The sequence below is a fragment of the Acomys minous genome (assembly GCF_964271855.1).
Source record: "Acomys minous genome assembly, chromosome: 2".
In the NCBI taxonomy this organism is placed as follows: Eukaryota; Metazoa; Chordata; class Mammalia; order Rodentia; family Muridae; genus Acomys; species Acomys minous.
In genome coordinates this window covers 45,634,251-45,641,287 of record NC_140484.1, presented here as the reverse complement: position 1 = coordinate 45,641,287, position 7,037 = coordinate 45,634,251, and positions in this window count along the sequence as shown.

Here is a 7,037-nt window from a genome sequence, read left to right as displayed (position 1 = left end):
GTGAAATGAAATGGAAGACCCATAAAAATAAACGAGATCTTATGAAATTGAAAAGCTTCTGTAAGGCAAGGAACACCGTCAAATAGAAAAAATGGCTGCCTACAGAATGGGAAAATATCTTTATGAACTCTACACCCAAAAGAGGGCTGGTACTCAAAATATGTAAAGAACAGAAGAAACTACACATCACAAAACCAAATTAGCCATTTAAAAATGGTGTGCAGCTGATCCTGATTGTCAAGCCATGGCTCTGAAGCCTGATATTCAAGGAAAATGCAGGTTAGACCCAAATCCTCACCACTCTAAGCCCCTTGCCCTCCTGAGGTGCCCTGGAGCATGCTTAGCTGTCCTGAGCTGCATACTGTCTTCTGACCTTCATTGTCAGGCCACTGCTCTGCCCCTGTTCACCTAGCCTGCTACACCAGTAACATAGAAGCTTTCTGCACTAAGAATATCCAGGTTAGGTCCACATTCCAGATAATTGCCCCACTATGAACATACAGGGACAGACAGATGGCTAAAGGACAGCAGTATTGCAACTTCAGAGCACAGCTATCCTACTAAAACAAGCCCTGGATATCCTAACACAACAGAAGCAGAAGAAAATGAACTTAAATATAACCTTATAAAAATTGTAGGGGCCTTAAAAAAGAAAATGGATATGCCTTTTAATGAAATACAGGAAAATACAGTCAAACAGGTACAGGTCTTTAAACAGTAAAGGAATAAATACTTTAAATAAATACTGAGAAATACAATTAAACAGATGAATAAAACTATTCTAGACCTGAAAATGGAACTAGAAGCAGCAAAGAAAACACAAACTGAAAGAATTCTGGGGGTGGAAAACCTAGGGAAGAGACCAGTAACCACCAATACAAGCATCACCAAGAGATTCCAAGAGATAGAAGAGAGAATCTCAAGGGGGAAAGATATGATAGAAGACATTGATACATCAGTCAAAGAAAACATTACATTTTAAAAATTCCTGACAGAAAACATCATACAATCTGGGATCCTATGAAAGTACCTAATCTAACAATAAAAGGAATAGAATAAGGTGAGGAATCTTAGCTCCAAGGCTCAGAAAATATTTTCAACAAAATCAAAAATGAAAACTATTCCAAACCTAAAGCAAAAGATTCCTATATACACACAAGAAGCATACAGAGCATCAGTTAGATTAGACCAGAAATGAAAATCTTGATATTAATTATCAAAATACAAAATGACAGAACAAAAAAGGAACATTAAAAGCTACAAGGGAAAATGATTAAGTAACCTACAAAGGTAGATCTGTCAGAATTACATCTGACTTCTCAACAGATATTCTAAAACTAGAAGTGTCTTGACAGATGTCTTGCCACTCCTAAGAGACAACAGATGCCAGCACTGACTACCTAGGAAAACTCCCAATCACCATAGATGGAGAAAATAAAATATTCTAAGATAAAACTGTAATTAAGCAATATCTATCAATAAAGCCATATATACAGAAAATTCTCAGAGGAAAAACTCAACCCAAGGAGGTTAACTACACCCAAGAACACAGGAAAAATAATTCCATACCAGCAAAAACCAAAGAAAGGAAGGACACACAAACACACACACTAATACCACCAACATCAAAATAATAGGAATTAACAATCACTAATTATTAACATCTCTCAACATAAATGGACTCAATTCCCCATTAAAAAACACGGGCTAACATAATAGATGTGAAAATATACGCCATCACTCTGGTGCATACAAGAAAGACACCACAGCAAAAAGTAGACAGTACTTCAGAATAAACAGCTAGAAAAAAGCTTTCCAAGCAAACAAACCCAAGAATCAAGCTGAAATAGCCATTCCAATAGCTAATAAAATAGACTTTCAACCAAGATTATTATTCAAGACAAAAAGGGAAGAACACTTCATACTCATCAAATAAAAAAAATCTACTAAGATGATATCTCAATTCTGAACATTTATGCCCCCAAGGCAAGGCCACCCCCATTTGTAAAAGAAATATTACTAAAGTTTAAATTGCATAATGAACAACACACATTAATAGTGAGAGGAGACTTCAATACTCCATTCTCACCAGTGGACAATGTTGAGACAGAAACTATAGAAATAATTAAACTAACCATAATTATACATCAAATGGATAAAAGGATATATATATATATATATATATATATATATATATATATGTGTGTGTGTGTGTGTGTGTGTGTGTGTGTGTGTGTGTGTGTGTATGTATTTCATCCAAACACAAGAGAAAATACCTTCTTCTGAACTCCTTAGTGAACTTTCTCCGAAACTGACCATATCGTCAGTCACAAAGCAAGCCTCAACAGATACGATTGAAATGACTTGCATGTTATCAGACCACTATGGATTAAAGTTGGACTTCAACAACAACAGAAACAACAGAAACACACATGGAAACTGAACAACTCCCTACTTAATGTCAACTAGATCAGGGAATAAACAAATAAATGAAATACTTTCTAGAAAAATTAAATGAAATTGAAGGTACAACACACGCAACATACCCAAACTTATGGGACACAATAAAAGCAGTGCATAGAGGAACGTCCATAGCAATAAGTGCCCTCATAAAGAAATTGGAGAGATCTCATATTAGTCACTTAATTGCACACCTTAAAGCCCTAGAAAAGAAGAAGTAAGCACACTCAAAAGTAGTAGAGATCAGGAAATAAACTCAGGGATTAAATCGATAAAATAGAAATGGAGAGAACAATACAAATCATCACCAAAACTAAGACTTAGTTCTTTAAGAAAATCAACAAAATAGAAAAAAGCCTTAGCCAAAACTAACTAAAAGACAGAGAAACAGTATCCAAATTAACAAAATCAGAAATAAAGAAGCATACATAACAACAGACACGGAGGAAATCCAGAGATTCATTAGGTCTAATTTTTAAAAGCTTCACTCCACAAAATTGAAAAATCTAAAGAAAATGAACAAATGCCTAGATACCTACCACTTACCGACATTAAATCAAGATAAGGTAGACTATTTACATTGTTTTATAACCCCTAAGGAAATAGAAGTAATCATTAAAATTCTCCCAACCAAAAAGGCCCAGTGACAGATGAGTTTAGTGCAGAATTCTCCCAGACCTGTAAAGAAGGACTAATACCAATACTCCTAAAACTATTTTACAATGAAGAAACTGAAGCAACATTGCTAAACCAATTTATGAAGCCACAGTCATCCTGATATGTAAACCACACAAAGACCAAACAAAGAAAGAATTTCAGACCAATTTCATTCGTGAACATATATGCAAAAACACTCCATAAAATACTTGCAAAATGAATCCAAGAAAACACCAATGATATCATATAGGCTTCATCTCACAAATACAGGAATGGTCCAATATACAAAAATCCATCAATGTAATCCACTATATAAACCGAGTTGAAGAAAAAAAACCCCACATGATCATGATCATCTCATTAGATGCTGAAAAAGCCTTTGACAAAATCCAATGCCCTTCATGTTATAAGTATTAGAAAGATCTGGGATATAAGACACATACCTAAACACAATAAAAGCAATATACAGCAAGCCAATAGCCAAAATAAAATTAAAAGGAGTGAAACTTAAAACAATTCCTCTAACATCAGGGAAAAGACAAGGTTGCCCTTTCTCTCAATATCTATTCAACATAGTACTTGAAATACTAGCTGGAGTAATAAGACAACTAAATGAGATCAAGGGGATGCAAATTGAAAAAAAAAAGAGTCATAGTATCCTTATTTGCAAATGGTATGATAGTATACATAAGTGACTCCCAAAATTTTTCCAGGGAATGCCTAGAGCTGATAATCACCTTCAGCAAAGTGGCTGAACATAATATTAATTAAAAAATCAGTAGCCCTCCTTTATATTGTTATGACTAGATCCCAACTTCACCATAGAGCATTCAAGAGCCACATCTGATACACGTGCATGAGTTTTTTTCTTAATTCCAGCCAAGGCAGGGACTCTCTCCCTCACCAATGCTGTGAATCAGGAATGGGAGCCCAGAGCTTAGAAAATTTGTGGTTTTCATAGGTTTAAGACAAAGAAATTGGTTTTACAGTATATGATTGGATGAAATTTGAACAGACAGACATGTTTTTCCCTGATCAGCTGTTGTTATGTGTCAAATCATTTGTGTTCAGTTTGACCAGCAGAAACTATATTTGGACTCTGGGTGCTTTCCCACAGCAAACTGAGTAGATGCCTCTGAGATGTTCATAACTTGTGGATTTTCCAGGAATTGTTAGAAACTTGGCCTAGTTAGGCAGAGTGAAAACCTGAAGCCTGTCATGGATTTGGACCAGTCAAGTAATCGGAGACTTTAGGGGATCTGGGATTCCTGGGGGAAGATCTCTTAAATACAAGCCATAAAATAGGCTGAGAAAGAAATTAGGGAAACAACAAACTTTACAATATCCACAAATAATACAAAACATCTTGGTGTAACCATATCCAAGTAAGTGGCAATTTGTCTGGCAAAAATGTCAATATTCTGAAGAAAGAAATTGAAGAAGATATAAGAAGATGAAAAAAAAATCTCCCATGATCATGGTCAGTAGGAGTAACTTAGTAAAAATGGCCATCTTACCAAAAGCATTCTATAGATTCAATGGAATTTTTATAAAAATCCAAACAAAATTGTTGACTGATCTGGACAGAAAAATTCTCAACTTCATATCAAAAAATAAAAAGCCCAGGACAGCACAAGCAATTCTGTATGATAAAAGCTGATTTGAAGCTGTACGACAAAGCAATAGTAATATAATCTGCATGGTATTGGCTTAAAAACAGACAAGTTGATCATGGAATTGAATTGAAGACTCAGAAGTAAACCCATATACCTATGGATACTAGATTTTTAACAATAACAACAACAACAACAACACAACAACAACAACACCCAAAACCATACAGTGGAAAAAAGAAAGCACATTAAAAAAAGAGTGCTGCTGTACCTGGATGTCTGCATATAGAAGAGTGGAAATAAATTCATATTCATGACTCTGCAAAAATTTCAATTCCAAGTGGATCAATGACCTCAACATAAAACCAGATACACTAAATATAATAGAAGAGAAAGTGGATAACAGCTTTGAGCTCATTGGTCAAGGATATAACTTTCTGAACAGAAAACTAACAGCTCAGGCACTGAGATCAATATTTAATAAATGAGACCTCATGAAACTGAAATGATCCCATCAGGAAAGCACACTATCCACAGGACAAATGGGAGCCTACAGAATAAGAGAACAATTTTACCAATCTGACAGAGGGCTAATGTCCAAAATATATAGAGATCTCAAAAACTTAAACACCAACAAACCAAATAACCCAATTAAATATGGGGTGCATGTATAAACAGAAAATTCTCAAGGGAGGATTTACTAGTGGGTGAGAAGAACTTAAAGAAATGTTAATGCTTTAGACATAGGGAATTGGAAATCAAAATGACTCTGAGATTCCATTTTACACCCACCATAATGGCTAAGATTAGGAAACACTCAAGTGACAGCACATGCTGGTGAGGAAGTAGAGCAAGGGGAACACTTCTCCACTGTTGATGGGCATACAAATTTATACAGCCATTGTGGAAATATATCTGGAGGTTTCTTAGAAAATTGGGAACAAATCTACCTCAAGACCCAGCTATACCATTCTTGGGCATATACCCAAAAAATTCTCCACCATACCACAATGACACTTGCTCAGCTATGCTCACAGCAGCTTTATTTGTAATAGACAGAAACTGGAAACAACTTAGATGTCCTTCAGTCAGAGAATATATAAGGAAAATGTGGTACATTTTCACAATAGATTGTTAATAGTTATTAAAAACATTGACACCATGAAATTTATAGGTAGAGAAGATCATCCTGAGTAACATAACCCAGACCTAGATAGATAAACATACTATGTACCCACATATAAGTGGATATTAGCTGTAAAGAATAACCATGTTATAATCTACAGACCCAAATAAAATAAGTAACAATGATGGCCTGAGGGGGGGGGGCTGCTTGTTTCTCAAAGGGAAGGGGGAATAGAACAGACATCAAGGATGATTGGAGGGACAGTATTGGATAGGGAAGGAATGGAGTGAGGATCAGATGGGATCAAATTGGAGATAGGGTGGGGGCCAGAGAGTACTTGGAGAGAGAAATGGAATTGGTGTGTGAATAGGGGTAATCCTGGGATGAGCTAGAAACCTAGGTCAATGGAAATGCCCAGAAATCTATGAGTGTGAAGCTAGCTAAGACTCCTAACAATGGGGCATATGAAAATCTTCACTAACCAGAGAAGACTTCCAATGCAGAGTTTTGGATACCAATCCAGCCACAAAAACTTTGACCCAAAATTTGTCTTGCCTGCCAGATGTGCAGGGGTAATGATGGAGCAGAAATGGAGGATATTGCCAACCAATGACTAATCCAGCTTGAGATTCATGCCATGAGAGAGAACCTATTCCTGACAATATTAATAATTTCCTGCCATACTGGCAGTTAGCCATCTAGTATAAATGTCATCAGAGAGGCTTCACACAGCAACTGATGGAAATTGATGCAGAGACCCACAGTTAAATATTAGATGAAGCTTGGGGAATTCTGTGGAAGAGAGTGAGGAAGTATTAAAGGAGCCAGAAAGATGGCGGGCACCACAAGAAAACCTACAAAATCAACTAACTTGTGTCTGTAGGGGCCTGCAGAGACTGACATACTAAACAGAGAATGTTCGTGGGATTGATCTGTGTAAACGTACCAGTTGTACACCTTGGATTTCATGACGGACTCCAAATAGTAAGATTTGGATTCTGTTGCTTGCCTTTGAATCCCTTTCCCCTCACTGTGCTGTCTTGTGTAGCCACAATAGAAGACGTGCCTAGTTCTACTGCAACACGATATGTCAGGGGTGTTGATATTCATTGGAGGCCTCCTCTTTTCTGCGGAAAAAAAGGAGGACAGAAGAGTGGGAAGGAATGGAGTTAAGAGGGAGA